Genomic DNA, 11,387 nt, shown 5'->3' on the forward strand with positions numbered 1-11,387 from the left:
CGTATGTTGATGCTGCCTTCAACATGCCATGGCCTCTGAGAGGCCATCGTATGTTGAAATGATCGTATGTCGGGGCCATCGTAGGTCGGGGGGGGGGGGGGGGGTCACTGTATAGCCAAAATCGTTGTGTAGCCTTGTTCTGTGCTGTGGCCCGTTCACTGCTGTATACAATCTTGTGGACTGCCGCTACCACTTCATAGTTCAAATAAATAAGTAGCACTGCAAAAAAGTCTCAGGTATTAGGGTGTATTCGCACATGATACGAGACAGATATATTGCAGAAATTTCTGTGACCAAAAATAAGTCACATTCATCTGAACGGACTTGTTCTGGTGGCAAGCACATGGATTTCTGCAATCCGTATTTGGATAAAGAAGACAGTCACATAAATGATTGCAACAAATCTCCCCTGTGTGAATATACCCATACTGTGTAGGGATCAATCAAGGCCAGGGGGAAGGGACATTACTGCAAAATACCCTCAGAAGGGGCAGCATAGACGTGCTGACAGATATGAGACATATGAAGGTAATGACAGACTTGGAGTGTCCATTAGTAATAATAATGATAACTGAAATCACACAGGATGCCCTGCACAACAGGTTACTGTATATACCTACTATAATGGCGTAGGCTGTGGATACACTTAGAGGGGGATTTATCAAAACCTGTGCGGAGGAAAACTTGCCCAGTTGCCCATAGCAACCAATCAGATTGCTTCTTTCATTTTTCACAGGCCTTCATAAAAATGAAAGCAGCAAGCTGATTGGTTGCTATGGGCAACTGGGCAAGTTTTCCTCCGCACAGGTTTTGATAATCTCCCCCATAGTGACATAAAAATAATGCACCAGGAATGAGTTATTGGCATGGAATGAAACTTATGTATGACTATAACCATAATATACATAAGTGATTACAATATTAGAGTAAAAGAATAAGTCTTTTGGGGAAACTACAACATACAGGTTCCCTATAACATCCTGCAGCACATTTGCCCACATATGTTACAGCTGGGCCTTGTACACTTGTAGGTTGCTGAAGCTGGCATCCCAACTGGTCGCATAAATGCTCGATTTGTGATAAATCTGGTGACCAGGCAGGCCAAGGAAGTGTTACAATCTGGAGGAGACATTCCTGTGAAATGCTTGCTGTGTGAGGGTCAAAAATGCTGAAAAATGGCAGGTGGAAGCCATGAGGGGCAACACATGTGGCCGCAGGATGTCCTACAAATATTATATGTGATGGCTTTCCAGATCATCACACCAGCATATGGGGCAGTGTGTCACTCCACAGAAAAAAACTGGATTTAAACGCTCCATGTTTAAAGAGAACCTCTCATGATCTTGTTAAATCTTATCATCCTCCCAGTTCACTGCCCCCATCATTATAAACCACCCTCTGCCTTTATTTTTATTACTAAAAACGTGTATAGGTAGCTGCAACCCGATAATAGGGACAATAGTATTACTGCCAGACGAGTACTAATGTGCAAAAGGTTGTGTATCCCATACAAAAACAACCCAATAAACAACCCCAATAGTATCTAAGAAAGATCAAATCACGCAAATCTAATGCAAAATGTATGAAATTTTATTAAACACATAATATTAACAAATAACATGGACAACCCTTGGATACCCCCTATAAAAAACACAAACACTTCAGACTCCCACTCCCAGACGAAGTGGGGTGAAACGCGTTGGAGTGTGAGGTGTGGGAACACCGGAGCGGTGCGCATTGATTCGCCGTGATTGGTATGTTTACTTGGTATGTATCCATGGTGACTGTCTTATTGTTAGGTATGCTGCACATGAGACATAGCTATAAGTTATTGTTACATACAAGCATGCATATGCGATTCAGTGACCTTTATATTTAAGCTACTTGAATGTCTCATGTAGACCCATAGGCTGTGCAATATATAGCAATACTCACTTTATCATACTGTGATAAAGTATGTCTGAAGTGTTTGTGTTTTCTATAGGGGGGTATCCAAGGGTTTTCCATGTCATTTGTTTATATTATGTGTTTAATAAAATGTGATACATTTTGCATTAGATTTGCTTGATTTAATCTTTCTTAGATACTATTGGGGTTGTTTATTGGGTTGTTTTGGTTGATGTAGTACATTCCATATTTTTGTATGCACAGTTTTTGTATTTGTGGCCTTATTGATGTAGGTTGTGTGTGTATCCCATACAACTTGTGAACAATGTATAAAGTGGGGGTACACTTTCCTCAAGTCTGGGCTTGATTGTCACCAATAAATGGGTGTATATAAAATATATGTAAAAAATGATGTAGATCCAGTGAATTAATTAAAAAAATGTAATTTATTATTACAATGATAGTGCTTGAGGTGTCCTTTGTAGGGCCCTTACATCGGACTCACCACGATTAGCAATTTAGTGAATGTATAAAATATTCATACAATGAAATAAAATAAAATAAAATAAACATATAATATACAGGGTAAAAAAGTGCTGGTATCTCAGTGTGGCAAATAGTCTGTAGCGCTTAAAGACTCCTAGGACTGTATTCACCTTTTCCAGCCCACCGGAACACAGGAAAGCTGAACTTATTTATGCAGGAAAAGTCAGCAACCGCTGAGCCGAGAAGTTCGTGATGAATCGAATTTACTGTAAGTTCTCTCATCTCTAGTATTAACCCTTTGTTGTTGTGACGCCAGGGTGTGGTTTCCTAATGGTTAATGTTCTTACCGCCAACCGTCCCACAAGCAGCAGGGAGAAATAATTGAATGTCCACAGCAGATGTTTGATGAAACTGGAATAAACTTTACTGCATATTTTATGCAACTGTAGAAAAGTCTTTGTATAGGGGACCGTAATTCAGGTTCCGCGACTAGGGGTAGCCCTCCAAGAGAGCCCTACTAGCATGGAGGGACTCTGGCTGAGGGGACTTTAGACAGAGGGACTGGACCAAGTCCTGTACCGGGACACCACAAACCCCCTGACTTAAAACGAGTAGTCCTCAACGAAGGTCCCCAAAGACAGATGGACGAAATGATAAAGTCCAAAACAGCCCTGGACATAAATTACGAATGTCCTTAATCAGGCTGTAGATGAGTAACAAAGAGTCCTTGTGCATTATAGAATGTCCATACAAGCTCTAAAATCATTATAACGGAATTGTGGAAGATTGAATCACAAACAGGATAGTAAAGTATGACCTTATCTAGAGATCCTGTAGATATCCACATTTTACTTTACTTTATTATGCACTTATTACCTATGCATGAAATTTAATACCCAATAACATTTGACTGATATTTTACTATATTTTTTTTATTTTTAACACAATAGTTCTAACTGGGTGGAGATTTGTATCATTTCTAACCATCATTATATATATTATATATGTCCCTCCCAGGATCCTCTATTGTTACATACATGTAGCTCCATTAAAGCTTGTATACAGTACGAAGAAAAGAAGAGCTTAACTATGAATTGTGAACTATAAAATCAATACTTTATTAATATTTCATAAAAACATAGGTACGCATATATCAAGTCTCAATATTGTAACAGTCCCAGTACTGAATTTACCGATTTTATAGTTCACAATTCATGGTTAAGCTCTTCTTTTCTTCGTACTGTATACAAGCTTTAATGGAGCTACATGTATGTAACAATAGAGGATCCTGGGAGGGACATATATAATATGTGAGATATGTCTTAAACTTATGTGTACTACATTTTATTTGGGAGTACACTAATGAGAGTTATGAGATGTACTATGTGTACATGATATTGGATGAAGTCAGTCTTGGCATCTTAGAGGAAGGTATGAATAGGTGCTAGTGAGAGGTAGTAGTAATGTTACTCCCAGAGGAGCTGGGAGGGTACCTTAGAGTAACCACTATAACACCTGAAGAAAATATGCATTTGAGGTACAGGAGTTGATACTTCTGTACAATAACACTGTACACAATGTTGACATTTGATGTCAACAGATTTTATTTATACACAACAGCGCAACATAAAGATATCTTCGGCATATGTACATTGAACAGGCACACAAGGATCAACAGTCCACCTGTGTTATGAGTCCACATTCTCACACGGCTACTACCAAGGCCAGGCACAAACTTACAAATTCTCCTAGAACCAGGAGTCTCTCGGCCAAGGAGCCGGGCAAAAGCTTAGTGGTTGCGTTGCTTAACCAGGAACTTTCATGGCATAGTCCTGCCAGGCACTTTTCTTTTAACAGGTTACTTAACAGCATAGTCTGTCAGGGAAACAAAGGTACTGGATACCGGACAGTTAATAACAAGCAAAACAAGATATCTGCAGCTTTACATGTGAGATCTTCTGGAACCCGCCCCTCGTCTATCAGGATTCTTTCTCCTCTCAGACATGAAACGAGAAGAGCGAGGTGGGGACTCTCTCATAGGATGAATCGCAGTATCCCAAGAAACATTGGTAAGGGTGGATTGGGATACTGATGGATTTACACTGACGACAAAATTAATGGCCGCTGCTGAGGCCACTGGACTCGTGGTTGGTGCCAGTTGATCCGGCCTCACCTCTTTAACCGGTGTAGACTGTGGCACTTTCGTCGGTGCCTGCTGGTCTATTATTATAGACCTCCCTATCGCTCTTGGGAAGGGTGGCGGTAGGACAAGCATTACTGAGGAGCCCTCACCCTGGCGTCACGAATAGGAAGGGTTAACAAGCACCCTTTAGTTACCGCACAGATACGCTCCCCATACCCTACATCCCCCCAGGCTATCACAATAGTATGTTAAATAAGACAAGGACATTTACTATTGTATATGCCATCACAGATGCGGTATGAACAATGTTTTTTTTTTCCAGCCTGATCCATATGGAATCCGACAGGAAACAACCTCTATATGGCAAGAGGTTCAGTAGGATGCAAAAAATCTACAAATGTCCTATTACAGTTCCATGATACAAGGTTTGTGTAATCCTGATGTAACAATATCGCACCGACTGAAATGTCTACAGCAGCGTTTCCCCACCAGTGTGCCTGCAGCTGTTGCAAAACTACAACTTCCAGCAAATGTCTACAGCAGAGTTTCCCCACCAGTGAGCCTGCAGCTGTTGCAAAACTACAACTTCCAGCAAATGTCTACAGCAGCGTTTCCCCACCAGTGTGCCTGCAGCTGTTGCAAAACTACAACTCCCAGCATGCCCGGACAGCCACAGGCTGTCCGGGCATGCTGGGAGTTGTAGATTTGCAACAGCTGAAGGCACACTGGTGGGAAAACACTGGTCTACAGGTGCGGCCAAAATATGTGTGGGGTAAATAAAAATGACAGCTGGGAATGCTTTGCTGCTCATACTCAATAGAAATTAGAAATGAGAAATGGCTGAATTCATTTCTTATCTGGAGCAGTCTGGACATGATTCATTTAGCTAGTAAACCATTGGGAAGTGCATGGGAATTATATACAAAGCAGATAACAAAAAGAATGATTAACAGATCTGTATTACTAATGTTCACGTTGTTCTTGTAATGTGTAGTGCACAATGCCTTATACATTCGGGGGGTAGATGGTGATACACAGTTATTATGTAAAGATCGGTTATTTTACATGTCAGATATAATTGTAGGTTGGGAATACAGTGCCATTCAACCCTATGGACAATTTTTGCCTCCGTAAATTCTGACAGCCATAAAATTTTTAATTTTTCCATTGAAATTGTTATGTAAGGTACGCCTATGATGTGAATCACACTGCCGTGGAGATTTGGGTGGGCCCAGCTGTAGTACCTGTGTGATCACAGCACAGTACTTAGACAGTTCACAGGGTAGGATGGTTCTTTTGTCAGGTTCTTAAAAATTCCCAATGCGCATTTTTTGTGCTGACTAACGGTTGTCATATGTGGTAACCCCTTTTTATGCACTTTCGTGTTATGCATTTACGTGTTTGCCATTTATGCAGCCTTAATCTTCTTATGTCTATTAAGAGCGTTGCTGTCATCTAGTGGTTGTATTGTGGTAAGACTGTAAGGGGGCAATGTCCTTTTCTCAAAACAGCTACTTCAAGGGGTACTCCACTGGAAAACATTTTCTTTTAAATCAACTGGTGCCAGAAAAGTTAAACCGAGTTGTAAATGACTTCTATAAAAAAAATCCCATTCCTTCCAGTACCTATCAGCTGGTGTACAATCCACAGGAAGTTCTTTTCTTTTCGATTTTCCTTTCTGCCTGACCACAAGTGCTCTCTGCTGACACCTCTGTCCATGTCAGGAACTGTCCAGGGTAAGAGAGGGTTGCTATGGGGATTTGCTCCTACCCTGGACAGTTCCTAAAATGGACAGAGGTGAAAGCAGAGAGCACTTGTAGTCAGGCAGAAAGGAAATTCAAAAAAAAAAAGAACTTCCTCTGTAGTATACAGCAGCTGATAAGTAGTCGAAGGATTGGGATTTTTTTAATAGAAGTAATTTACAAATCTGTTTAACTTTTTGGCACCAGTTGATTTAAAAGAAAATGTTTTCCAGTGGAGTACCCCTTTAAAGGGTACCAAGCATCAGATTTTACCATATGTAAAGCATGGCAATGTGTTATATATGGTAAAATCTTCATCCTTACCATCATTGGGAGGATGTTCCTGGCCTCAGGGATGGTAAGGATATAAAGTTTGTAAGTCTCCCTGCCAACCCTGTAAGTAGTCCCCTGGGCAGGGGGCTATACTTACCTAGTCCCATTGGTAGCACTGTAATCACACCCTCTCCACGTGATTGACAGCCTGCGTCTCCGGAGAAGGCGTGGATACAGTGCAGCCAACGGGACTATTTAAAGGGGTACTCCACTGCTGAGGGGGATATGGTCACGGGGGATATGGCCATGGGGGGGGGGGATAAACTTATGCACACTGGGGCCAATAAATTATTATACATTTGCATGGGGGCATACATTTAGGGTTAACACAGTAGTAGTTTAAAAACCGTGCAGGGAGCCCCGAATGGCTCCTCAGTCCTGGCGGGGGATTTAAAAATGAAAGTTTAAACAGTATATTCAACACAGAGTAATGCAGCATGCCGCTCGCTCCCCTGCTTTATAACTGCTGATTGCATCGGGTGTCAGAATTGAGACCCGGTGCTATCAATCCTTCAGCCCCTGTACTACTACCCCCAACATGGAACAGACTGTTCCATGATGGGCGTAGTAGTACAAACACTGGTGTAGCCTCCCCAGCCGACGGCGGACTCCAGCAGCAGGGGAACTACTACTCCCATGATGGAAACTAGCATGTTCCAAGATGGGAGTAGTAGTAGTCCCTCAGCACTAAAGGAGTCTGCTCAGAAGTAAGTCAGTTGCTAAGGACGCTGTACAGCAAGGAACAGAAATGCGCACAACAAGTAAGAAGAAAGGTGCTGCAGAGTCCGTTCGTAACAGCTATTGGCTGATCATTAGCCAATAACTGCTAACGACTCCGTAAAAAAAAAAAATGCAAATGTGATTACCATAATCATGAGGAGCTGGGCAGAGCGGCAGCTGGGAGGAGGTGCAGCAGAAAATGTCACGGCTGAGTAAGTGACGTTGCGCTCACAACATGGCCGACAACACTGAGTGAAATGTGAGCGCCTGTCATGGGAACCCAGTAACAAACAGTATCTTCAGGGAAGATTTTAAAGTAACGTCAAAAGAACACCAGACAAGGAAAAGAAACCAGGCACCGAACTGGTGAGCTAAATATAATGATTTGCACCATATAACTATAAAAAACACCTGCCCAGGGGACTACTTATGGGGTCGACAAGGAAATTTACAAACTTCATATCGTCACCATCCCTGGGGGCAGAAACGTTCCCCAGGGATAGTAAGAATGAAGATTTTACCAAACATAACGCATTGCCACACGTTATACAGTAAATGTTAAAATCTGATGCTTGGACCTAAGGAAGGAAATACATTCTAAACCAATTAGTTGTGAGTCTTGACTTAGCTAGCAAAGAATGAGTAAGTGTCTAAGCAGCTTGTCTCCCCATTCTCTAGACTAGGCCTTAGGACACCATATGAACACATAGGGGGACATTTATCAAGGGATTTAGAGCTCTTTTTTTGCTTACAAATGTCGCACAATAAGTCGCATAAGCACCTAAGCAAATTTTTGTGTGACTTTTGGCTGTAAGCAAAAAGCTACAAAAGAGCTTATGAAAGTGAATTTCATTTTTCTGGGTACGTTCAAACGTGCGGTTTTTCAGCGTATTTTATGCTGCAGATCCGCTGGTGAAGGCCCGCTCTATGCTGGCTTTACATGTGCCTGCTCGTAGTGGCAATACACCGCTACCAGCAGGCACACTGCGATATGCGAGTCGCAGTATACTCGCACATCGCGGGAGCTCTCTGCCTAGCTTAGAGAAGGGAGAGCGGCCGCGATGTGCGAGTACGCCGCGCACATCGCTGCAGTGTGTCTGCTCGTAGCGGCGTATTGCCGCTACCAGCAGGCACATGTAAAGCCAGCATAAAGCGGGGCCTTCACCAGCAGATTCGCAGCGAAATACGCTGTGAATATCTGCGTATGTGAACGTACCCTTTTTTTGCAGTGGTCAGGGATTTATCAAGTGCGGAAGTCGCAAGCCTTCCAAAACAGCGTAAATGTAAGCCAGCCTGGACCTGGCTTACAAAAAACGGCTTTGGAGAGCAAATTTTATATTTCCCACTGGCAGCCGTGATCACAGCTCCAGTGGGAAATATGATATTACAACCCTATAACGGAGCCTGGGCTCCTTCATATTTTCTCCCCGCTACCCTTACAAAGACAAGGACATTGCTTTATATTCCCCCCTTGTCTCACACCCACGCTGCACATCTCCCATCTGTCTTCTACCTGTTGCAAGACTACAACTCCCAGCATGCCCATACAGTCGGGGCATGCTGGGAGTTGTAGTATTGTAGCAGGCAGGAGATGTGCGGCGTGGGCAGGTGGGAAACAAGCAGGGGAGGGGTGTAAAACAGTGTCCATTAGAAGTGAGGGTAGCAGGGAGAAAATATAACGGAGCCTGGGCGGCTGCAGAGTGATTTTACCTCACCTGGCCTCGCTCTGGCAAGCTCAGGTTCAGGCTGCGGGTCTTCCGGGACTGTGGTGCCTGTAAAGCATTGAAAGCATGCTGAGTGACGATCCTCTTCTGCGCAGCGTAAGGGACGTCTTTCCCTGCAACCGCAGTGGTGAAAGTGGCCGTAGCGCCGGGGAAGTCCCTTACGCCGCACAGAAGAAGAGCGGGCAGGGATCGTCACTCGGCATGCTTTTAATGCTTTACAGGCACCACAGTCCCGGAAGACCTGCAGCCTGCCGGAGTGCGGCCAGGTGAGGTAAAATAAAAAATAAAACGCTGGGGAGAAAAGCTGGGGAGAAGGGGGGGGGGGACGGCTTACTGTAAGGGCATGCTGGGAGTTCTAGTCGTGCAGTGCGGAAGATGTGCGAGCGGGTGACAATAAATGTGTTAACCTATTTTTCATGTTTTTTTTTTTCTCATTTCAGATCCGTGTATCCTGTGGACTACATCGGATCCGGTTGACTACGTCGATGACCAGCATTTTTTCTTTGTTTAATGTTAATAAAATAGTTAACGAGTAGTGTTTTTTTGGAAGAATTTTTTTTTAAACGTGTTGTGTGTTTTATTTTTTTATTTACTTGACAGGCTTAGTAGTGGAAGCTGTCTTATAGAGGGAGTCCATTATTAAGCTGGGCTTAGCGTTAGCAACAAAAAAATAGGAGGGGGGGGGAGACCCTAAGCGTTTTTTTAATAATTTTAAATATTTTAATTATTTATGCAAAAAAAAACATAGGGTTCCCCCTTTTTTTATTCTCAACAGCCTGGCCCTCCCCAGCCTAAATAATGCCAGCCTTTTACCACCTAGGCCCAGAAGCACCATTTTTGATGCTCCGGGCCTGTGGCGGTGGGTACCGGGGTAAAAATTTTATGAACACACACACACCACACACACACACACTTCACACTGTCATGCTAATTACACCCCAAAAATGAATCACTATGTTTTAATGTTTCATAGCATAATAGCATAATATCAGCCATTTTGCGTATAATCAAAATAGGCCAATTTCTGATGTTTCATCTCTACTGCATCTCTAATGACAGTCTGGGAGTACAATGCTCCTTGTATCTGTAGTTTATTTATGGTGTTTGAGATTAATGACTAATAAGGGGTCTGATTACATTCTCTAGACATCACTACTAAAATTCACCCAAGTAAAGGGGGGTGAGATAACGACTAGTGGAGTATTCCTAAGACTTAGTGAAAGTTATGCTGTTTAACAGTTAATTACCCATTTGACTGGACATAAACATTCACACATCTGTGTTAGAGACCTTGATGATTTTTTATCTTTCCAATAAATTTAGGATGTCTAATTGGAGACTGTATGTCTATAAGAATCCAGGGTTTGATTACTTAAGATGTCAAAAAGTAAGATCTTTTTGATAATCTAGTGCTCCATATTTCAAAATGGGGAATGTTGGTTTAAGACCAATTATTGACAGTTAACCCTCAATGGTAATGATGCTAATTGCTTATGCAATAGCAACCCCTAGTGTATGGGTAGGTGACATTACACTGACAGGAAAGGCATTATGGGTGATATGCTCAATGCATTCTGGGTAGTATAGTGATGTCATAGCCATTACCATATGTACATGCCCAACCTACATTCATTGGGGAATTCCAATTTAGGAGGGTGTATCTAACCAATTAAAAAGTATGGTAAAACAGATGTTAGCTCCAGAGACTGAAAGCTGAATACTGAGAGCTGATACTGAACTGGAAGCTGAACTGCTCTAACTGAAAGCACAAGACAAAGGGAAGAGGTCCACAAGATGGATGCCATGGAAGCCATGTGAGATTCCAGATGCCGGACTGATTACACGGTACCGACCCAATGGCTGTCCCTGACGATGAGATGGACCGTTCAGTGTTCCTCAGAGCAGAAGTAAGGTTCTTACAGAGTTTTGGTAAGAGACACAAAAATGGTATTCCATTTAATTAAGACTAATTGGGATAATGTGGAGTGAATTATACCATTTAGATTGGCGACTAAATTAATAAAATAAAATAATTAACTATCTTGATATTGAGATCATAGTTTTAGGATATTGTGAGACTTCATTTTACCTGCAGAAAAATCAAGACTCATAATCTATGAAAGCATTAAATAATTGCTTAAACATATTGATAGAATTCCTACTCGCCAAGCTAAGTGTTATAAATATTATTTCCCACACAGGAAACTTGTTCCTCCTAAAATATAGAGCAAGATCATATATCTCTGCTAATTGTCTTAATGTCTTACCAAAGTCATGTATAGAAAAATAGTCCAGAATGTCCAGAATTTATATATTAGATGGATTTCAACATTCATGGAGTCATGTGATTTG

At 42.1% G+C, this 11,387-nt stretch overlaps 1 long non-coding RNA gene across 1 annotated transcript; it reads left to right on the plus strand.

The window, feature by feature from the left end:
• Nucleotides 1–785: 785 nt before the first annotated feature.
• LOC130274172 (uncharacterized) lies at nucleotides 786–9,588 on the plus strand. Its single transcript, XR_008844272.1, has 3 exons — nucleotides 786–882; nucleotides 4,839–4,941; nucleotides 9,476–9,588. It is a non-coding gene; the product is annotated as an uncharacterized LOC130274172 (long non-coding RNA).
• The last annotated feature ends 1,799 nt before the right edge of the window (nucleotides 9,589–11,387 follow it).

Source organism: Hyla sarda, chromosome 5 (genome assembly GCF_029499605.1).
Source record: "Hyla sarda isolate aHylSar1 chromosome 5, aHylSar1.hap1, whole genome shotgun sequence".
Lineage (NCBI taxonomy): Eukaryota > Metazoa > Chordata > Amphibia > Anura > Hylidae > Hyla > Hyla sarda.